Source organism: Nicotiana sylvestris, chromosome 3 (genome assembly GCF_000393655.2).
Source record: "Nicotiana sylvestris chromosome 3, ASM39365v2, whole genome shotgun sequence".
Classification (NCBI taxonomy): Eukaryota; Viridiplantae; Streptophyta; class Magnoliopsida; order Solanales; family Solanaceae; genus Nicotiana; species Nicotiana sylvestris.
In genome coordinates, this window is record NC_091059.1 from 81,232,362 (window position 1) to 81,257,443 (window position 25,082).

The window sequence follows — 25,082 nt, forward strand, 5'->3', positions numbered from 1 at the left end:
AGCGATAACTAGGCTATTCCCAATCAATTACTAACTACTTGTTGGCCCATTCCTGTATCGATATTCCGCATAATCTTTATTGGGTTATTTCCTTTGTCTTAGCTTACCTCTCACACTAGCTTCTTATTAATTAATAATATCTCAGGCAGGAACCCTTACTTCCTCTTCTTGTTGTCATGTTTGCGTAATGTTCTGGAATCGTAGCATATCTGTATGTCTAGAATAAGTGCAATTTCATTCCTTTCTCATTTTATCACATTCTTACTTTACCATTCCATAATTGCTAGAACCATTTAATTCTGATGTAATGCCACCTCACTCTATATTCCACCCTTTAGGGGATTACTAAGAGTTGAAGCTATGACGACCTACCTATAGATGTTTTACCTCTTCATTTTTCGCGTCCTTTCACATCATCGGTGACCCTTACTCACCTTGCGGTAATCCTTCTGTACCAAGGATAATAAAAATCCTTACTTACGAGGGTGACACTTAATATAACTGGCACAAATAGTCCCTTAAGCTGAACTTTGCTAAAATTGCTTACTTTAGGGAAGTGTCTTCCTGAATGACCATTCTCTGAATTTCTCATGAATCTTCTTCTGTTTTCCATTATATTATCGCTGGAACAAAATATGAAATTCTCATGATGCTCACTATTATCAAATCATTCAGTCTCTAATTTATGTTTAGTTTATCTTGCTCACCAGCCCATACCGATTTCTATTATTCTGGGGTCTAACTTTTCCATCCGGTAGTTGCGTTGGAGTCACAAACTTATTTTTCGAAGTAAGAATATGACTTTATAGCCTATATTCTTTTGTTGTCTCATGGCCTGTCACTATTTGTTTTTCCCTTCACTTGACTATAGGTTCTGTAACACTCTACCGTTTTCATCCATGTATCACACCTTATTCATATTGTTTACTTATCTCTCTTCTCATTACTCTGCTAATATTTTTGCATATCCCTTTTCTTGTTAAAACTTCAATACGACATTCTTTTGCTTTTAGCTTTCCTTTGATGCATCCAGTGGCTGTTCAAGTTGCTTAATGTTTTCCCTTTACTAGGTACACGAGCCATACTAAGGTAATACTTATCCCTTCAAGGCTTATAATGCATGTCTTTGTAGTACACATATCTGGCTGCACTATTTTAGAGTGCACCATCTAGGTGTCTCCTAAAGAGATTTATTATCACATTTGCAATATTCTTCAGAAATGTCAACTGATGCAATCAATCCATTAATCATATCTTCTTATACTACTTTTGTTAACCCCCAGTGCATATCTGGATGGGGTGCGACCAATTGTATATACCTCTGTTACTATTGAATATAACTCAAAAAGCTTATGTTCCTCTACCTCAAATATAAACGTTGTTAACCTTCATTAACTGGGTACCTCGTGCCCTTTTTCACCTTGATCCTTTTATTTGCTGAAACTTGTACTTATCTTCTCAATCTCTCATTGTCCTTTACTATAAAGATGGATGGGCATTCATGCCTTGAGGCTTCTTATTAGGAAGTTTACACCTTTCAGTTACACCCATGATATGCTAAAGACCTCATATTTACTTATCGTAGGCATCTTACAAAAATCCAATTCCTCTAACTCAGCTCTTCCACAACTATATTTCTTTCCAAACTTTTTTCCGTATGTAGGCATCGTCTTATCACGAATAAAATAAATTTTTGGAATTTGAATTCTTATAAGCGAGATCTACTACACGATCTAGAGTAAGAAGAAAGAGTGACAATCCTAAATGCCCTGTAGCCTCATGTTTATAAGTGTGGTTCATGACACACCCATAAACAAGACTCTACTAGACACGGCTTGTAGACTTCTAGGACAGAACCGCTCTAATACCACTTTTTTCACGACCCAAACCGATGGGCCGCGAAGGGCACCCGATACGCTACTCAACCAAGTACCAACTTAACGTATCTTTCTTATTACATCATTATATACACATGACATACGAGCCTAATAGGCCAACATTATCCTGTATAAACTCAAAATATAGGCCGACCAGGCCATACAATCTTTTATATACACGACATATGTCTACAAGCCTCTAAGAGTACATAAATGTCATAAATGTCGGGACAGACTCCCGCCTTACCAAACAACACACATCTAAATCATACTAACCAAACGAGCAATTCCGAAGCAAATGGAGCGCACCAACATCTTCTGCTAAGCTGATAGTCTACTTGGAGGGCTCTCGACCTGTCTATCGGGACCTGCGGGCATGAAATGCAGCGTCCCCAGGCAAAAGGGACGTCAGTACGAACAATGTACCGAGTGTGTGTTGATACCCAATTTTTCCCTGTATATTTTTCATATGCAAAATACCTTCAAAATAGCATGTATATGCATATGTAAGCATATTCAAATGTTTTATTATTTTTTCTTAATTGTTAGATATTTTTAAATCGATTTATTGCCTATTTTTACCAAGAAAAACCCAATAATTATTCCCAAAATTAATATTTTGGTGATTCATTTATTGGATTCGCATATTTATACTAATATATAGCTAAGATAATTTTGGCATATTTTTATAAATTTATTTAGTATTTTTTAAAACTAAATTGCATATAATTGCAATATTAGCCCCATTGAGATTTAATTATGTTTATGTCCATAAAAATTAGGGACAATATTTTTAATTTAATAATTACATATTTCTAATCATTTTAGTACTTTTAATTTATTTCCAAAAATTATTTTTACTATTTTTTATAAAGTAAATAAGGAAAAAGTGGCTATTTAAATGTTAGCCCATTTTCATTTCAATTTTGGTCGGATTTGGCATCCCAATTAAACCCAACCTGAGGCCCAATTACCCTGATCCAAATCCTAATCTACCAGACCCACGACCCTTATTAGACAACCCGCCCGGATCCCCATTCAATCCAGGTCGTTGATCAAAATGATCAACGACCACCATTTAACCTTTCCTTTTTAATTCCTCATTGCCCCCAAACCCTAGTCATTTCTCATCTGCAACTGCCTTCGAACCCCCCTTCTTTCCAAATTCTCTCTCAAACTCCCTCTCAAACCCTGGCCGCCACCTTCAACCACCACACTAAAACCGCTTGAATCAATGGCTTCCAAAGCCATTAAAGGCCTGTATCTACCTCCTATGACTTCTACCTACCTGATTATCATGTTTTCAAGGCCGGACCATGAAGAAGTTTTGGTCCAGACCTGGGTTGATTTCAGTTCTATGGCTGTCTCCGACCTTGCTCCGGCCAACCATGGCTATTCGAGCCTGATCTTGACTTCTCTTTCTTAGATCAATGACTTTCCAAGACTTTCTCACCATATGTGTTCTTATTAAACCCTAACCTTCGAGGTTCTTCTGATTCTTTTAGATCTGTTGTAGATTTGTGTTTACTCTAAGCTTCTAAACGTTTTCTCAAAGTTTCTTTCAAAACTTTACCTTCAGAACCTTTATCTTTTCCGATTTAGGGTTTGGTTATGAAGCTTTCTCTGATATTTAGCATGTTCTACAGTGTTTCTTTATATTGTTCTTCTACTGGAGTGTGCATGATTAAAAGTATTAGTTCCTTCTTGAGTTTTCTGATTTTATTTTGTTGATATTTTTTCCTGATTTACTTACTTTTCATCTCTATACCCGAGTGATGGTGAAAACCCTAAAATTTGGGGTTCATTCGGGTCCTGAAACTATTTGCTATGTGATTTACTCGTTCTTCATACTCTGAATTCGATGGGTTTCAAAACCCTAATTCCTTTGAACCTATTCAAGTTTCAAAAGTTGCTTCACCTGTTGCTCGACTGAATTTCAAAATCTTTTATTTCTTTATATGATTCTGATTTCTTGCTAAACTATATAAGGTCTTTTACTTGACCCCTTTTGCATGCTATTTGATACTCTCTCTTTTCTCTATCACTGAGTTACTGAAATTGGCCTATGTGACTATCATGTTTCGGTAGTCCACTACTTACCGATTTTGTGATTGTGTGACACTTCTCTTTGTCATAGATTCAGCCTTGCATGCCTAATGTTTATGCAATCTTTATATGCTGAATTTCCCTCTGAAATTACCTTCAATTATGGACTGATTTCAAACCTCCTTGTGTAATTCTGATTAATTTTTTCCTTGTTTTACTGATTTCCCTATTTCTTGAACCAATTTGAACACTTTCCTTTGAACTTTCGATCCCTACATTTTCCACTCAATTTGATTAATTATCTTTTTACATTAGTATTTGATTTCTACAGAACTTTCCATGATTAGAATCTGATGAACCTAGTCTCTATTACCTATTGTGTACTTATATTGTGCTGAAGTTACTTCCTTATTGGTCATATTCAGCCTTATGTGATTGCTTTCCTTGTTTAGTATTTAATTGGTACACAGTTCCATAATTATTTTCTTGCCTTATTTTTCTTCATGTTTTCACACTATAAATACCCTGCTCTTTCATTAACATAGACACACGAACACACTTAGTTCTGAAATCACTTACATTCAAAAAGATTCTCTTGCTTTACTACTTGTACTGTGGCCTGTCTTCAAAGTCCTGCTACCTGCTTTTACTATATTTTGCTTCTCTAAACTGGTATGTTCTGATTAAGATTTCAGCATCAACAACAATATGTTTACTTAATACTTTTGCCTTCTTGTCTGCCTACTGTTTATGATCATTTCAGTACTTATTTTAGCATGTTGTAATCTCCTCCTACCTGTTTTGAATCTATTATGTGTCCTAAACCCCTACCCCAATATGTTTGATACTGATGGCTTGTTTGAGGCATGACAGTATTAAGCATAGCTGTCTATAACTCAAACTTGATTCCCCTGGCATCATAGCCTCTGTGTTATCATTATGTGTTGTGTATTCAGGTTGATTTTGTAAGCATAACAGCACTCCTTATTGTTGTGCATGCCCAGATTTAACTAATGCCTAAGTACATAGGCTCTTTGTAAGTTCCCAACCCCTGAATCCCTTTTGTATGAAATTATCAACTTGTTTATGTCTGTTTCCCAGCACCTCTTTCCCTCTCCTTTATTCCCTCAGAACTCTGTTTCTTCACTTGCACTCTCTCTTAGATTTAAGTTCTGCCCCCCTCTTGTGAGCCGTGCCTTAGGACCCTCTGAGCTCCCACTGAACTTGGACACTTGAGGGTTGGCCCTTCCACACTGCACTTGTCCCTATTCTAGTAATACAATTTGGGTGTGAGCACTGCCTGGAGTCCCATTGAGGCTCTTAGGGAACTCTGACACACTCCAATTGCAGAAAGGCTTTGGATCAAAGGTCTTTGAGTTGGTTTATCTTGTAACTTAGAGAGGATGTCAAGAATCAGGCCTCCTCCGATTGGACTTTCTTTGTATTTTTTCTTTCTGATGTAATTTATTCTAGTTTGTAATAAGTTGTAATAAACACTTGGGGCTGGCTAGTGAAAAATAGTGGGTGACTATGCATGCAAAGGGTATAAATCATGCCTATAGGACTGTTCTAATTCTGCATACTCAACTACATATAGAAACCATGCCTATAGGAATGTTTTAATTTCTGCATACTCAACTACATATAGAAACCATGCCCATATGAATGTTTTAATTTCTGCATACTCAACTACATATAGAAACCATGCCTATTGGAATGTTTTAATTTTTGCATACTCAACTACATATGGAAATCATGCATATAGGGTTGTTTTAATTCAACTTCATATAGAAATCATTCTTATAGACTGTTCTAACTCTGCATATTCAACTCCATATAGAAATCACGCCCATAGGACTGTTCTAATTATACATATTCAACTACATATAGATACCATGTCTATAAGGTTTCTACATATTGATACCATGTCTACAAGGTTGCATTTCGATACTACGTCTATAAGGCTTTAAAATCGGCAATGCATAGAAAGCATGCCTATAGGAGTTTCTAAATGAATTTGATTCACTTCACTTAATGTTAGCTATAAAATCAGTAGTGGTAGATGCTATCACCTGCAGAATCTGCAACCAATTTATTTAATTGTGTGCATTCTGCATCTCTTTTAATAATCCGAGTCCCTCACTTATCTAGTCTAACAAGTATGCATATATGATTTCAAAAAATTCATTCCATGTTTTACTGTCTCATTACCTTTAGAATTCAGTAGATATCATGTCTATAGAACCCCGTCTAACCACTTAGGCAATCCTTAGAGCAATAATTGAAACTGAATCTACTTTTGTTAATTATTACAACCAGTAGGCAGGCCTGATTCGAACTTCTTATCTGAGTTATGCAATAAACTAAAAATGCCTCAACAATCTCATCTCCCTCGTCTTTAAAGCTTTTAAATTAGACCGAAAAGTACGTGTAAGACATGCTATTTTATGTATTTTGAGGAGGTATACATAAGCCTCTGCTTGTTTATATGTTTCCCCCCAAACATGCATATGTGTTTTGTATGTCGCTTTAGAATTTTTACCTTTGAAACTCCAAATAAGCCTAACATCCCTCCCTTTTATGATTAGTAGTCCTAAGTGCCTCCGAGACTGATAAGAATGAGATGGGTAATAGCATGCAATAAGTAATTGAGACCAATCCGTGCTTTAATACCTTAACGGTGTGGTAAGGGTAGATATGTATATGATGACCACGCGATAATGTCACATGTAGCCCCTTATTGAGGAGTGATTACCGGACATTGTGTGGGGTGATCCATATTTTTAATAAACCTAGGACTCCCCTCCCCCTCCACCCTCTCTTTATTCTTTAGCATTTCAATTCTTTCTTTTAAAAAAAATCAGCTTTTCTATTTGTTCTTTCAAACTTTGTTTACTTTCAAACCATTATGTGAAATCCCCTCTTATTTGAGCCTTATTTGTCTACATGTTAATTGCACCAAATTCCCAATAATTGTCTGATCGGGAACCACACTACTGAATTTAGAGGGGTGCCTAACACCTTCCCTTAGAATAATTTCAAGCCCTTACCTTATCTCTGGTTATTCAAATCAAACTCTTTTGGTGTCCTAATGCACCTTAAATCATTAGGTGACGACTCTTCAAAATTCAAAACCAGTTCTCAAAAGGAATGAGTTGTACTTCCAAATTTCATAAACCCCATTTCGTGAGAAAAAGGGGGCACAACAGCGTGACAACTCAGCTGGGGATTTTTTAGGCTTTTACCATTTCAGACTATTATTGTGAATTTATGCTTCTTTATGCGCAATTATTTGTTTATTTCTTTTAAGCATTCAATTTCCTTTTTGATTGCAAAACTGACTTGTCTTTTTGTTTCTTTCTCTTACTACTTTCCTTCATTACCGCTTTAAATTATGAAATTATTGTATTTACTACTTTCTTAAAAGTGCAAATACGTGACAATATGCCTTTAATTGTTGCATAATCATGTTCAACATCATATTCCACTCGTGCCAAAGAAATCCTATAGCAACGCTTATAATGAGTGGTTGCGCTCTTCTGATATTATCACCCCCCTAAATCAGGAAAAGGCATATTTGCGAAAAAACCACTCGATCAACGGTGTATTCGACGGTTCCGTGCCTTTCCCCCTTGAGTTGTCCGCTCAAGGGTACCACTCTAAAACCCCATAGAAACCTTACTCTGTTTAAATTGTGCATGCATCATGGTCAAACCTAGCCGAGTCAGTTATGTTGTTTGCATAATGACTCTTTAAGATAGCCTTGTCCAAAGTCCACTGGGTTTCCCCAAAACCCAAACGGACACTACCATGTTCTGTGCATTAATTTGGAGAACTAATGTTTTTATGCCAATTGTTGAAATTAAATAGTCGAGTACGGTGGGGGTAAGGGCCTAACCCTTTTTGTCTTGCAAAAATATGAGGCACGAAATCCCCAGATTCAGCATGGTCACCAACGTCCACCCAAAATTGCTAAGCTGGTGGGAGGATCTTCACTCTAGTTATCAACCCTTTTCCGCAAGTATCATGGCAACCTACCTTCTCTCCTTGAAATTTAACGCAACAACAAGATCATATCAGCGCAATCATAGAAGCTCCTCGAAATGACGCCCTTGCTAGAAGAAATAGGAGATTTGGCCGGTATACTATGGGAAACTCCGGGTTTGTTAATGCCCGAGAACCGCAAGGGCATGGGCTTCCTCAAAATGATGGGTTTAAAAGAAAATCCAGAACTGACATGTCTGAAAGAGTCCTATATCCCTTTTGATTATTTTTATGAGAGGAATGGTCACAGCAAGTCCTACTGTACCTATCCTGACGAATTTGCCATTACGTCACTAGGGCATATTCACCGAAGGGTCTTTGTATTCATGTTTTATTTCCTGGGGTTGATAGTGTTTCCAATGAAGAAAGCAAGGATCCATACCAGGCTGGCTATGGTAACTAAAACTCTGATGGAGGGCATTGGTGGGAAACCATTCAGTATTGTGCCCATGATCATTGCGAAAATATACCGGGTATTGAAGAAGTGTCAACGAGGGGCCAAAAACATCGAGGCATGCAATTTGCTACTCCAGCTTTGGCTCATGGAACATCTCCAAAAGGGTGAGTACCGACAGGAGATTCAGCGAAGAGATTGGGATGATCATATCTATTTCCATCATCCGAAGCGAATGAATTACATGCCCAACATGTTGCCCAACCAGAAGATGCCAGAGGATGGGTGGAGTTATTTGATAATCTAACCGAGGACCGGGTGCAACGTATGTTCGAGTGGTTCCCTACCGAGGAGTTCATCGCCCGATCCAGGGATGCACCATTTTTGATAATGATCAATTTGAGAGGAACATACCCTTACGTCCCTCTTTGTGTTATAAGGCAAGCCGGTAGAAAGCAGGTTATACCCAGGGTCGAAAAGAAGAGTCATTTCCGGGCTTATTTCAAGGCTGATGACAATCCTTACAAGTGCCAAGCTCAGCATATGTGGCACGACTAAATCGTCATGGGGAGAGATACCATCGAGCCAGACAAGTACCACGCTGGTTGCGCTCCCTACTATTCAGGCTGGTTGGAGGATAATCATGATGGTCTGGCCAGCCAGGGCTCACTAGGGGCCACAGGATCGTAGATAAAATGGCCGAGGCTTAGGTCAAATACAATCAACTGTGCAAAAGGATCCGAAAGCACGAAAGTGAGCATCGTGAGATACAAGAAGCCAACCAAAAGATGATATAGCAGTGGAAAGACATGGCTGTCAGCGCCAATAAGCGATTGGGATACTTGGAGTGGGGCATAGTGGAGGTGGAAAGGAAATTCCTCAAAAGAATTGAAGATTGCCAAAATGCAAAAGGAAACGAGGGCAGACACCTAGCAATAGCCTATCTATTGCTAGGACTTCGCGAGCTGGGAAAGCTGTTCGATGGAGCCAAGGATGCCGAATCTAGGGAAGGTCATTCTGGTACTAAATAGGTCATCCTATGTCCTCCAAATCGATTTGTTGCTAGGCCTACATCGGGCACAAAGAGGTCCCCAAATTAGGACAAGTTTTACATTACACACTATGTGTTTAAATATCACAACATTTTTTATGATCCTCACTAACTTGTTACCTTTTTGTTTTTACTTTTTGTTTATCCATTCCCCTCCCCAAAGCATTACTATTACTTATCTTGATGAATTAATGACTGTGACATGCAACGAGACAACGCAACAAACAGACATAAATTCAGAGGAAGATGACATACCAGAAGAGATTGTTAAAGAAGTTGAGAGCTTTGAGAACAGGCCTAAGTCCAACTTGGACGAAACAAAAGTTGTTAACCTGGGAGATGTAGAAAATGTAAAAGAAACACGAATCAGCGTCCACTTATCACCATCAGAAAAAAAAAGGAATACACGAAATTTCTAAGGGAATATGAGGACATATTTGCCTGGGCGTATGATGACATGACTGGTTTAAATACATCTATTGTGGCTCACAAAGTGCCAACTGATCCAACATGTCCGCTGGTAAAGCAAAAGCTTAGGATATTCAAGCCTGATATGACTATGAAAATCAAGGAAGAGGTCACTAAGCAGGTCAAAGCTAAGGTTCTCAAGGTAGTAGAATACCCGACATGGTTAGCCAAAATCGTGCTAGTACCAAAGAAGGATGGGAAGGTTAGAGTCTGTGTCGACTACTGGGATCTCAACCGGGCCAGTTTGAAAGATGACTTCCCCTTGCCAAACATACACATCCTGATTGACAATTGTGCCAAGCATGAGTTGCAATCATTTATAAATTATTTCGCTGGGTATCATCAGACATGGATGTATGACGAAGATGTTGAGAAAACGGCTTTCATTATGCCGTGGGGAATGTACTGTTACGAGATGATGTTGTTTGGGTTAAAGAATGCGGGGGCCACCTACACGAGGGCCATGACTACTATTTTCCATGATATGATACACAAGGAGATATAGCTGTACGTAGATGATGTTATTATCAAGTCCCAGAAAGCCACTGATCACATAGATGATTTGAGGAAGTTTTTTCAACAGACTACAACCTGAAACTAAATCCCGCAAAATGTCTATTTGAAGTTCCTACCGGAAAATTACTTGGGTTTATTATAAGTCGCCGAGGAATAGAACTAGATCCATTAAAGGTCAAAGCTATTCAAGAATTACCACCGCCAAAGAACAAGAAAGACGTGATGAGTTTCTTGGGGAGACTCAATTACATCAGCCGGTTCACAGCACAGTCTACAGTTATCTGTGAGCCAATCTTTAAGATGTTAAAGAAAGACGCCGCTACCAAATGGACTGATGACTACCAAAAATATTTCGACAAAATCAAGGAGTACCTGTCAACACCACCAGTTTTGGTCTCGCCCGATCCAGGAAGACCTCTATTACTCTACCTTGCAGTATTAGATGGTGGTTTCGGTTGCGTTGTGGGGCAGCATGATGAGACGGGGAGGAATGAGCAAGACATCTATTATCTCAGGAAGAAGTTCACCCCGTACGAGGCCCGGTATTCTCTTTTTGAGTGCACCTGTTGTGCATTGACTTGGGTAGCTCAGAAGCTGAGGCACTACTTTTGTGATTACACTACATATCTCATATCAAGGATGGATCCTTTGAAGTACATCTTTCAGAAGCCCATGTCCACTGGCAAGTTAGCCAAGTGGCTAATCCTATTGAGTGAATTTGACATTGTCTCCGTGACTCGGAAGGCAATCAAGGGACATGCACTAGCAGATCACCTTGCTAAAAATCCCATGGACGGAGAGTACGAACCCCTGAAAACTTATTTTCCCGACGAAGAAGTATCGTTCATAGGAGAAGACATTGCAGAATCCTATAATGGTTGGAGAATGTTTTTCGATGGAGCAGCAAATTTCAAAATAGTTGGCATAGGACTAGTCCTTGTATGGGAAACCGATCAACATTACCCGGTGTCTGCCAAACTCAGATTCCCGTGCACCAAAAACATGGCCGAATATGAAGCTTGCATCTTAGGGCTCAAGATGTCCATCGACATGAACATTCAAGAATTACTAGTGATTGGAGATTCAGACTTGCTTACACATCAGGTCCGAGAAGATTGGGCAACCAATAACTCCAAGATACTCTCGTATTTGCATCATGCACAGGAATTGCGAAAGAGGTTCACAAAGACGGAATTCCAACATGTTCCCAGAGTCCAGAATGAGTTCGCCAATGCATTGGCTACTCTATCATCCATGATACAAATCCATAAAAGAACTTCATTGATCCAATTCCAGTAAAGATCCATAATCAGCCAGCTTATTGTGCCCATGTTGAAGAAGAAGCAGGCGGAAAGCCTTGGTCTCATGATATCAAAGAATATTTGGCAAAAAGCGAATACCCAAAACTTGCAAATCCTACTAAGAAACGCACATTACGGAGGTTGTCCAATAATGTCTTTCATATCGGAGGAATCCTATATGGGTACAGTCACAATTCAATAAAAAATTTCATTTCCCCCTGCTATTGGAAATTGGGGCAGAATTTTGAGAAGGACCCTCAAAATTCCGAAGTTGATTTCAGCCAATTATCGTTGGCAGCAGTCAGAAGCAGCAACCTAGTAAAGTGGGGTAGAACTTTGAGGAGGACCCTCAAAATTCGGTAGAAAGAAAGGTTGCAATGTCCTGAACCACGTCACAGTCGTTAGTTCATCTAACGGAAACTATTCTTAATTATGTACTTATGTTATGCTTTTACTAAATCATGCGTGCCTTGTTTAGTAACACTACCCCAATGATACATACAGTATCACCAGATCAAAGTCGAGCAAGTCGAGCAGAGCCAGTGGGGATACGAACTAACCTCCCCCCCTTTACAAAACTCATGATTTTTCTTTGGATGCAGGCACTTGGATTACGAAAGCATCATACATACAATACACTCACGAGACAAACAATGTTCAGGAATACAGCTCTCAGAACTGTTACACTTACCAACATTCACTATCCATACACACCAGTGGGATTCCGTATGTCACGATGTCCCCAGCAGTCACAATATCGCAATCTGCTATCAGCTAAGAAAGCTTTATTACCATTTGCTATTTTTACTTTTTGCATAAGGATACCCTTACATTTGCATGGCTGAAAGATCGCCACCTTCTGTATTGCATAGGCTGAAAGATCGCCAAATTATGCATCTCATGGGATGAAAGATCGCCAAACTATCTGAGGGCGTCATTGTTCAGAAGCACCATTATCATAGCCCGAGAACACCATGACATGGCCTAAGGACCCTTTTTTTTGCATATCATTATTGAAAGGCATCATAGTTCGGAGGCATCATTCACATAGCCCGAGAGCATCATTTCATGGCATGCGAATCCTTTATTACACGCTTCATGGCCCAGGACATCATGGTCTAAGGACGTCATCCTAGCCATCCGAAGACAAACATTCATGGCCCGATGGGAATTCACATCATGTTTAAATTTACGCAAAATATACACTTGCGTTACTTATTTGCAGGTGAACCGACGAGTGACAGCTATCTCGGCAGGAGCGATTCCGCTCCAATTCCCGCAGCCCTATCAGCCTTCAACCATTCGCCCCGTCCTAAATATTATGTCCGTTCTTGAAACCAGAGCACATCCTAAGTCTCCTCCAACCATTTCGTTCGGTCAAAATTGGTCATCATATCTTTACCCAACAACTCTTTCATCTTTCTCGGGTAAAGAGGGGCAGTTGTTGATACCCAATTTTTCTCTGTATAATTTTCATATGCAAAATACCTTCAAAATAGCATGTATATGCATATGTAAGCATATTCAAACGTTTTATTATTTTTCCTTAATTTTAAGATATTTTTAAATCGATTTATTGCCTATTGTTACCAAGCAAAACCCAATAATTATTCCCAAAATTATCATTTTTGGTGATTCATTTATTGTATTCGCATAACTATACTACAATATAGGTAATATAATTTTTGTATATTTTGACAAATTTATTTAGTATTTTTTTAAAGTTAAATTGCATATAATTGCAATATTAGCCCCATTTAGATTTAATTATGTTTATATCCATAAAATTAGGGCCAATATTTTTAATTTAATAATTATGTAGTTTTAATCATTTTAGTACTTTTAATTTATTTCTAGAAATTATTTTTACTATTTTTTATAAAGTAAATAAGGGAAAAGTGGCTATTTAAATGTTAGCCCATTTTCATTTTAATTTTGGCCGGATTTGGCACCCCAGTAAAACCCATCCTGAGGCCCAATTACCCTGACCTAAATCATAATCTACCAGACCCACGACCCTTTTTAAACAACCCACCCGGATCCACATTCAATCCAGGCAGTTGATCAAAATGACCAACGACCACCATTTAACCTTTCCTTTTTAATTCCTCATTACCCCCCAAACCCTAGTCATTTCTCATCTGTAGCAGCCTTCGGACCCCCCCTTCTCTCCTAATTCTCTCTCAAACTCAATCTCAAACCCTGGCCGCCACCTTCAACCACCACTCTAAAATCACCTGAATCAATGGCTTCCAAAGCCATTAAAGGCCTGTATCTACCTCTTATGACTTCTACCTGCCTGATTATCATGTTTTAAAGGCCAGAACTTGAAGAAGTTTTGGTCCAGACCTGGGTGGATTTTAGTTCTATGATTGTCGAACCTTGCTCCGGTCAGCCATGGCAATTCGAGTCTGATATTGACTTCTCTTGCATAGATCAATGACTTTCCAAGCATTTCTCACCATCTGGGTTCTTCTGAACCCTAACCTTCGAGGTTCTTCCGATTCTTTTAGATCGGTTGTAGATCTGTATTTACTCTAAACTTCTAAACGTACTCTCAAAGTTTCTTTCAAATCTTTACCTTCAAAACCTTTATCTTTTCTGATTTAGGGTTTAGTTAAGAAGCTTTCTCTGATCTTTAGCATGTTCTACTGTGTTTCTTTATGTTGTTCTTCTACTGGAGTGTGCATGATTGAATGTCTTAGTTCCTTCTTCAGTTTTCTAATTTTATTTTCTTGATATTTTTGCCTGATTTACTTGTTTTTCATATCTATACTCGAGTGATGGTGAAAACCTTAAAATTTGGGGTTCATTCGATTCCTGAGACTATTTGCTATGTGATTTACTTGTTTGTCATACTCTGAATTTGATGGGTTTCAAAACCCTAATTCCTTTGAACCTATTCAAGTTTCTGAAGTTGCTTCACCTGTTGCTCGAATGAATTTCAAAATCTTTTGTTTCTTTATATGATTATGACTTCTTGCTAAAGTCTATAAGGTCTTTTACTTGACCCCTTTTGCATGCTATTTGATACTCTCTCGTTTCTCTATTACTGAGTTACTGAAATTGGCCTATGTGACTACCATGTTTCGGTAGTCCACTACTTACTGATTTTGTGATTGTGTAACACTTCTCTTTGTCATAGATTCAGACTTGCATGCCTAATGTTTATGCAATCTTTATATGCTGAATTTTCCTCTGAAATGACCTTCAATTGTGGACTGATTTCAAACCTCCTTGTGTAATTCTTATTAATTTTTTCCTTGTTTTACTGATTTCCCTGTTTCTTGGACTAATTTGAACACTTTCCTTTGAACTTTCTACTCAATTTGATTAATTCACTTACCTTGATTACATTGGTATTTGATTCCTATAAACCTTTCCTTGGTTAGAATCTGATGAACCTAGTCTCTATTACCTATTGTGTACTTATACTGTGCTGAAGTTACTTCCTTATTGGTCATATTTAGCCTTATGTGATTGCTTTCCTTATTTAGTATTTACATGTTACCATTTAATTTTAATCCTTAATTAAAGGAAGCTCTTATACTGATTGATTTTAGTTGGTATACAGTTCCATAATTATTTTCTTGCCTTATTTTTCTGCCTGTTTTCATACTATAAATACCCGACTCTTTCATTAACATGGACACACGAACACACTTAGTTCTGAAATAACTTACATTCAAAAAGATTCTCTTGCTTTACTACTTGTACTGTGGCCTGTCTTCAAAGTCCTGCTACCTGCTTTTACTATATTTTGCTTCGCTAAACTGGTATGTTCTGATTAAGATATCAGCATCAACAACAATATGTTTACTTAATACTTTTGCCTTCTTTTCTGCCTACTGCTTGTGATCAATTCAATACTTATTTTAGCATGTTGTAATCTCCTTCTATCTGTTTTGAATCTATTATGTGTCCTAAACCCCTACCCCAATATGTTTGATACCGATGGCTTGTTTGAGGCATGACAATATTAAGCATTGATGTCTATGACTCAAACTTGATTCCCCTGGCGTCAAAGCCTCTGTGTTATCATTATGTGTTGTGTATTTTGGTTGATTTTGTAAGCATAACAACACTCCTTATTGTTGTGCATGCCCATAATTAACTAATGCCTAAGTACATAGGCTCTCTACAAGTTCCCAACCCCTGAATCCCTTTTGTATGAAATTATCAACTTGTTTATGTCTGTTTCCCAGCACCTCTTTCCCTCTCTTTATTCCCTCAGAACTCCGTTTCTTCACTTGCACTCTCTCTTAGATTTAATTTCTTCCCCCCTCTTATGAGCCTTGCCTTGGGACCCACTGAACTCCCTCTAAACTTGGACACTTGAGGGCTGGCCCTTCCACACTGCACTTGTCCCTATTCTGGTAATACAATTTGGGTGTGAGCACTGCCCGGAGCCCTATTGAGGCTCTTAGGGAACTATGACACACTCAAATTGGAGAAATGCTTTGGATCAATGGTCTTTGAGTTAGTTTATCTTGTAACTCAGAGAGGAAGTCAAGAATCAATCCTCCTCCGGTTGTAGTTTCTTTGTATTTTTTCTTTCTGATGTAATTTATTCTAGTTTATAATAAGTTGTAATAAACACTTGGGGCTGCCTAGTGAAAAAGAATGGGTGACTATGCATGCAAAGGGTAGAAATCATGCCTATACGACTGTTCTAATTCTGCATACTCAACTACATTTAGAAACCATGCCTATAGGAATGTTTTAATTTCTGTATACTCAACTACATATAGAAACCACACCAAGAGGAATGTTTTAATTTTTGCATACTCAACTACATATAGAAACCATGCCGATAAGAATGTTTTAATTTCCACATATTCAACTACATATGGAAATCATGCCTATAGGGTTGTTTTAATTCAACTCCATATAGAAATCATGCTTGTAGATTGTTCTAATTATGCATATTCAACTCCATATAGAAATCATGCGCATAGGACTATTCTAATTCTGCATATTCAACTACATATAGATACAATGTCTATAAGGCTTCTACGTATAGATACCATGTCTTCAAGGTTGCATCTCAACACTACATCTATAAGGCTTTAAAATCAGCAATGCATAGAAAGCATCCTTATAGAAGTTTCTAAATGAATCTGATTCACTTCACTCAGTGTTAGCTATAAAATCGGTAATGGTAGATGCTATCACCTGCAGAATCTGCAACCAATGTATTTAATTTTATGCATTCTGCATCTCTTTTAATAATCCGAGTCCCTCACTTATCCAACTTTAACAAGTACGCATATAGGATTTCAAATAATTCATTCCAAGTTTTACTATCTGATTACCTTCTGAATTCAGTAGATATCATGCATATAGAAGCCCGTCCAAACACTTAGGCAATCTTTAGAGCAATAATTGGAACTAAATCTGCTTCTGTTAATTATTACAACCAGCAGGCTGGCCTGATTCAGACTTCTTATTTAAGTTATGCAATAAACTAAAACTTCCTCAACCATCTCATCTACCTCATATTTAATGCTTTTAAATCAGACCTAAACAGTAAGTGCAAGACATGCTATTTTATGTGTTTTGAGGAGGTATACATGAGCCTTTGTTTGTTTATGTGTTTCCCCCTAAACATGTATATGTGTTTTGTATGTCTCTTTAGAATTTTTACCTTTAAAACTCCAAATAAGCCTAACATCCCTCCCTTTTAGGATTAGTAGTCCTAAGTGCCTCCGAGACGGATAGGAATGGGAGGGGTAATAGCATGCAATAAGTAATCGATACCAATCCGCGCTTTAATACCTTAACGGGGTGGGAAGGGTAGATATGGATATGATGACCACGCGATAATGTCAGGTGTAGCCCCTCATTGAGGAGTGATTACCGGATATTGTGTGGGGTGATCCATATTTTCAATAAACATAGGACCCTCCCCCCTCTTTATTCTTTAGCATTTCAATTGTTTCTTTTTAAAAAAAATCAGTTTTTCTATTTGTTCTTTCAAACTTTGTTTACTTTAAAACTATTATGTGAAATCCCCTCTTATTTGAGCCTTATTTGTCTACATGTTAATTGCACCAAATTCACTATAATTGTATGGTCGGGAACAACACTAGTGGATTCTGAGGGGTTTCTAACACCTTCCCCTTAGAATAATTTCAGGCTCTTTCCCTATCTCTGGTTATTCAAATCAAACTCTTTTGGTGTCCTAATGGACCTTAAATCATTAGGTGACGACTTTTAAAAATTCAAACCCAGTTCCCAAAAGGAACGAGTTCTCCTTCCAAATGTCATAAACCCGATTTCGCGAGATAAAGGAGGCGCGACAGTATGTAAGGCACATAAATAAATACATAAGAGACATGGAAGAAATATAGAGTACATGACTCAACCTGTAAGTCTAAATAACTTTGTAAATAATAAATTACTTTTAGCTCATGCATATGCATATGAATGTCATATCGTGCATAAGTACATGTTTCATAACATCATCAGCCTCTGAGGGCATCCCATCATATCATATCGGCCACTGTGGGAAAAATCATCATCGTATACCAGCTGATCAGGCGGTGGTGCGTATATAATGCCATAAACTTTCCCATATCCCATATACATATATACGCGTATATAATGCCGTTTGAATTATATTTCAGCCAGTGTGGGCAACATCATCATCATATACTAGCTGATCAGGTGGTGGTGCGTATATAACGCGGTAACCTTTTCCCATATACCATATACATATATTTACATATATACGCGTATATAACTCAATTTGGTCAAGGGTCAATGCACATGAATGCAATGCATGAAAAGTACATTAATAAAATCTTTCGAAATTTCATAAGACCATTTTTCTTTGAGCAATATCAGAAAGTAAATTTTTTTTTTCTCAACTTTCATATTTTTTTGTGACCCATGAACAGATTATAAAATATTACGACACATGGAAATCAGGAACATAGATATCTCTAATACTTCTATGAATAGAGTCATTTATGGAATTTGTGCATTTGCACATTTCGTTCGTATCGTATTGTGACGACCCAAAGGGGTCATCACCGGTTTTTAATTGAATTCTGTGTCTCAAAGGCATTGAAAACCTTATTTAGGGTTGCCTTGATTTGCGTGCGCAGTCCGGGCGCGTAGCCGGAAAGCTTAAATATGAAATTCTGTGAAAAATACTAAGTTTTGTTATTAAAATGAAAAAATAAATTTGACTTCGGTCAATATTTTGGGTAAATGGACTTGGACCCGTGATTTGACTGTCTCGGAGGGTTCGTAAAAAAATATGGGACTTGGGTGTATGCACAGAATCGGATTCCGAGGTCCTAAGCCCGAGGAATGAATTTTTGAGTGATATTGTTTTCTTGAATTAATTAAGGAAATTGGAAATGAAATTTGGTTAGAAGACTATGGTATCAGGGCCGTATTTTGGTTCCGGCGCCCGGTACAAGGCTTGTAGATGTTTGAAATCACTCCGGTAAAGTTTGGTTAAAAACGGATGTCGTTTGACGCGATTCGGACCCAAATTGGGGAATTGATGTTTAAAAGGGAAATCTGAAAAATTCCATTGATTTTGTGGCTTGATTCGATGTTCATGATGTTATATTGATGATTTGAAGACACGAATATGTTCGTAAAGTGTTTTTGAAGTAGTCTGCACACTTGGGTTAGAGCTTCGAGGGCTTGGGTGAGTTTCGAGTAGGTTCCGGGATGCCGTATGCTTAAAAGATCAGATGTTGCAGGTTCAGGAAAAATATTGCAGGCCTCTGAACCCTTTAGCGCGGCCCGCGAGGAATCGCGTGCGGCCACGGTCGCCTTTGCATGGTCTGCGGTGGGTGCTGTGCGGCCTGGGTCGGCTTAGCCCGGTCCGCACAGGGGGCTTCAGAAGGGTATAAATACACGTGAATTTCAGTTATTTTTACACTTTTCAATAACCTCAAAACATAAGAGGCGATTTTCTAAATAACCTTTCTTCTCCAAAATGATTGTTAAGTGATTTCTAACTCATTTTCTTCACTCCTTAACATCTTTTAACATGATTTCAACTTAAAATCAAAGATTTTCATGGGGGGAAATGGGTGTTTTGGGTAGAACCTAGGTTTTTCTAAAAATTGGGGATTTGGACCTCAATTTGGGATCCGATTTCAAAACAAATTATAAATTTGGATTCGTGGGGAAATGGGTAAACGATTTTTGGTCCGAACCTTGGGTTTCGACCACGTGGGCCCGGGGGTGATTTTGTTTTTTTGAGTAAAACTTTGGGAAAACTCATTTTCATGCATTGGGATTGATTCATTTAGCACTTATTGATGTAATTAAGTAACTTGTGACTAGATTCGAGCGGATTGGTGGTGGAATCAAGGGGTAAAGCTATAATTGAGGCTTTAGTGGTGTTCAAAGCTTCGAGGTAAGTGTTTGGTCTAACCTTAGCTTGATAGATTAGGAGTCGAATCTTATTTGCTACGTGCTAATTATCGAGTACGACGTATAGGCACAGTGACGAGTATTTATGCGTTGGTGTCTAGTATGACTGTGAGTCCTTATATTGCAGATATTCTGATTTTGTTATATCTTCCATGCCTTAATGATGATTTTCTATATATTGTAACAAGCATGTGAAAGAAATTTTTATCCCTGCACTTCGAGGAGTTTTGGCTCGAGTTATAATACGAATTATGAAAGTGTACGAGATGATTGAACCCCTATGGAGCGTTGGCTCAGGTGGTAAAGTGAGATGAGAAGTGAAAGTGAAAGAAAGAGAAAGAATTATTAAATTGCTCCCTTGCCGAAATGTTTGTTGTTTTGTTGATTATCTCCCTTGCTGGGAAGCTGAGAATATTGATATTGTTCCCTTGCAGGGATAAAACTGCTTAATTGTGTTCCCTTGCCGGGATTTAGCTGCTTGATTGTATTTCCTTGCCGGGATTTCTACCATTATTTGTCTACTCCCTTGCCCCTTTATTTGTGATTGTTATTTGGGTGAGGAAGAGTATAAAGCACGAAGGGTGATGCCGTGCATTGTTTGCTATTGTGAGGAAAGAGTGTAAAGCACGAATGGTGATGTCGTGCCGCATGATGTACAATTCTGTGCCGATTTTATTGATTATATTGTGAGGAAAGAGAGTAAAAACACGAAGGGTGATGCCGTGCATATTTTTATTATATGATTGTTTTGGTGAGGACGAGAGTAAAAGCATGAAGGGTGATGCTGTGCATTTGTTGATTCCTGATTCCTTGTTGATATCCAAGTTATGTTGTTTCTTTCATTACTTGTTGTTATTTGATTTACTTCGAGGTTATAGATTCCCTTACCCTATTTGCCTTGTGATTGTTGTTTGGGTGAGGAAGAGCGTAAAACACGAAGGGTGATGTCGTGTATTGTTTTAGTGAGAATGAGAGTAAAAGCACGAAGGGTGATGCCGTGCAAATTGTTGACTTTTGATTCCTGTTGATATTCTGGCTTTGCTGCTTCATTCTGTTACTGAGGATTTCTATTTGAAATTGTTACCTCCCCATAGCATGTTTTCCCCTCCCACATTGACTGGTTAATTCTGTATCTCTTTTCTGCTGTATATATATATATATATATATATATATATATGAACTGCATAGGTCTATTTTGAGTCTGGTCCTAGCCTTGTCACTACTTCACCGAGGGTAGGCTGGACACTTGCCAGCACATGGGGTTGGTTATGATGATACTACACTCTGTACTCTTTTGCATAGATCCAGGTCTTGGATAGCAACAGTAGCGCGGGGGTCAGCCTTCAGTCCAGTGAGACACCGAGGTAGCCTTGCAGGCGTCTGCAGGCCCGGCGTCTCCTCTATCTTTTATTCCAGTCAGTTATCTCCTGTATTTTGAGACAAAGCCGCTTATATTTTTTTTTCTTTCAAACGGTTGTATTTAGTACTCTTACAAGTTCGTGAGTAATATGACACCAGTTCTTGGGTAAAGGCATATGTTGATTCTCGCATTATGGTTTCGTATTCTTTAATATAAGTCTTCCGCATAATCATTTAAATCTTGTTGCTTTCATGTTATCACTGAAAATTGTTAAAAAGAGAAATTGTTAATGAAGTAAGGAGTTAAGGATTGGCTTGCCTAGCTCGCATTAGTAGGCGCCATCAAGACTCCCGAGGGTGGGAAATTCGGGTCGTGGCAAGTTGGTATCAGAGCCCTAAGTTGCATAGGTCTCACAACTCATGAACAAGCTTAGTAGAGTCTGAGGGATCGGTATGGAGACGTCTGTATTTATCCCCCGGAGGCTACAGAGTTAGGAAAATCTCATATTTGTTCTTTCTTATCGTGTGGATTTGTTCTTCAAATGCTCATTGAACTTCTACTATGTTCTTCACAGATGGCGAGAACACGCGCTTTCTCATCTACCGCTCAGCAGCCTGAGCCCCCTGTAGTAGCTCCCACTAGGGGCAGAGGGAGAGGCCGAAGTTGTGTGCTGGAGGCCGAGGTAGGGGCAGAGCTCAGCCCTGAGCAGCAGCACCAGTGGCAGAGCCCCAAGTTGATTTTGAGGAGGAGGTTCCAGCCCCAGCAGTTCCAATGGGCCCAGCTCAGGTCCTAGAGGGGTTCATTGCCACCCCAGCTCTTCAGGACGGTCTGGTCCGATTGGTGGGCCTCATGGAGAGTGTCACCTGAGCAGGTTTGCTTCCAGTAGCACCAGCCACTTCTTAGGCTGGAGGAGGGGCTCAGACTCCTGCTACACGCACTCTAGAGGAGGTAGCTCCCCAGGTTCAGATTCTAGTGGTTCAACCAGCTGCGGTGGTCCAGCCGGGTGTAGTAGCTCAGACCGGCGACGGAGCGGCTATGTCCGCCAATGCTTTGTAGAGGCTGGATAGGTTCACCAAGATCTTCACTTCTACATTTAGCGGTGTATCTACTGAGGATCCCTAGGATTTTCTGGATAGTTGTCACGAGGTTCTTCGGAACATGGGGATTGTTGAGACCAATAGAGTTGATTTTGATACCTTTCGTCTGTCTGGATCCACCAAGACTTGGTGGAGGGATTATTCCTTAGCTAGACCAACCGGTTCGCCATCTTTGACTTGGTAGTAGTTCACGGTGTTGTTTTTGGAGAACTTTCTCCCCGTGACTCAGAGAGAGGCCTTTCGGAGGCAGTTTGAGTGCCTCCAGTAGGGTTCCATGACGGTCACCCAGTATGAGACCAGGTTCATCGATCTATCTCACCATGCTCTTATCATACGTCCCACCGAGAGAGAGATGGTGAGGAGGTTTATTGATGGTCTTATTCAGCTGATTCGTCTTTAGATGGCCAAAGAGGTCAGGAGTGAGATCACTTTCCAGGAAGCGGCCAATGTGGCCCGCAGGGTTGAGATGGTTCTGTCACAAGGAGGTGGTCATGGGTCAGATAAGAGGCCCCGTCATTCAGGCAGATTTAGTGGTACCTCATCTAGAGGTAGAGATTCATATGGTAGAGGCCATCATCCTAGGCCCTTTCAATCAGCTCTCCAGGTCTCTCATGGTACTTCAGGTGGTCGTGGTTCTCAGACACATTATTCTGATCAGTAGCCCTACAGTGCACCACCAGCCCCCATCAGTGCACCACCGCTTCAGAGTTTCTGAGGTGGTCATTCAGGTCGACAGGGCCAACCGTTTCAACAGTCGAGGGCTTGTTACACTTGTGGTGATCTAGGTCACATTGCCAGGTTTTGCCCTCGGGAACCGGGTAGCTCTCAGCATCAAGGTTCTCGTGCGATGGTATAGGCACCAGGTGTTCCACAGCCCGCCCAACCAATTAGGGGTGGGGGTAGAGGTTCTAGAGGTGGAGGTAGAGGTCCTAGAGGTGGAGCTCAGGTCGCCAGAGGTGGAGGCCAGCCAGCAGCAGGCCGTCCCAGAGAGGTAGTTTAGGGTGGTGGGGCCTAGCCCCGATGCTACGCCCTTCCAGCTAGGCCCGAGGCTGAGGCTTCAGATGCAGTTATTATAGGTACTATTCTAGTTTGTGATAGAGATGCTTCAGTGTTATTTGATCCAGGGTCTACGTATTCGTATGTATCCTCTTATTTTGCACCGTACCTGGTCATGCCTAGTGATTTATTGAGTGTCCTTGTTTATGTATCTACACTGGTGGGTGATTATATCATGGTCGATCGAGTCCATAGCTCATGTATTGTGGTGATTGGGGGTCTTGTGACCCGTGTTGATTTATTGCTTTTAGACATGGTTGATTTCGACGTTATTTTGGGGATGGACTGGTTATCACCTTACCAAGCCATCTTGGACTGTCATGCCAAGACTGTGACCTTAGCTTTAGTGAGTATGCCTCGTTTAGAGTGGAGAGGGACTCCTGGTCATTCTACCCAAAGTGTTATTTCGTATGAGAAGGCTCGACGTATAGTCGAGAAGGGGTGCTTGGCCTATTTGGCTTATGTTCGCGATTCTAGTGCGGAGGTCCCTTCTATTGATTCTGTGCCCATTGTTTAGGAGTTTCATGAGATTTTTCCTTCAGACCTGCCGGGTATGCCACCCGACAGGGATATCGACTTTTGCATTGATTTGGCTCCGGGAACCCAGCCCATTTCTATCCCGCCATACCGTATGGCCCCGCATGAGTTGAATGAATTGAAGGAGCAGTTTCAGGACTTACTTGAGAAGGGTTTCATTAGACCCAGCGTTTCGCCTTGGGGTGCGCCGGTGTTGTTTGTTAAGAAAAAGGATGGTTAGATGAGGATGTGCACTGATTACCGGTAGTTGAACAAGGTCACGATCAAGCATAAGTATCCACTTCCGAGGATTGATGATTTGTTCGATCAGCTTAAGGTTGCCAAGGTATTTTCAAAGATTGACTTGAGATCTAGCTACCATCAGTTGAGGATTAGGGCATCCGATGTCCCTAAGATAGCATTCCGCACTCGGTACGGGCATTATGAGTTCTTGGTCATGTCATTCGGGTTGAGAAATGCCCCAACAGCTTTTATGGATCTGATAAACCGAGTGTTCAGGCCTTATTTGGATTCGTTCGTGATCGTCTTCATTGATGATATTTTGATATATTCCCGCAGTCGGGAGGAGCACAAGCAACAGCTTAGAGTGGTTCTTCAGACTCTAAAGGATAGTCAATTATATGCTAAGTTTTTTAAGTGTAAGTTCTGGTTGAGTTCGGTTGCATTTATGGGTCATATTGTATCCGCAGAGGGTATTCAGGTTTATCCGAAGAAGATTGAGGCGGTCAAGAACTGGCCTAGACCAGCATCAGCTACAGAAATTCGGAGTTTCTTAGGATTGGCAGGCTACTATCGTTAGTTCGTGGAGAGGTTTTCATCCATTGCATCCCCGATGACCAGGTTGACTTAGAAGGGTGCCTAGTTCAGATGGTCAGACGAGTGTGAGGCGAGCTTTGAGAGGCTTAAGACAGCTCTAACTACGGCACCGG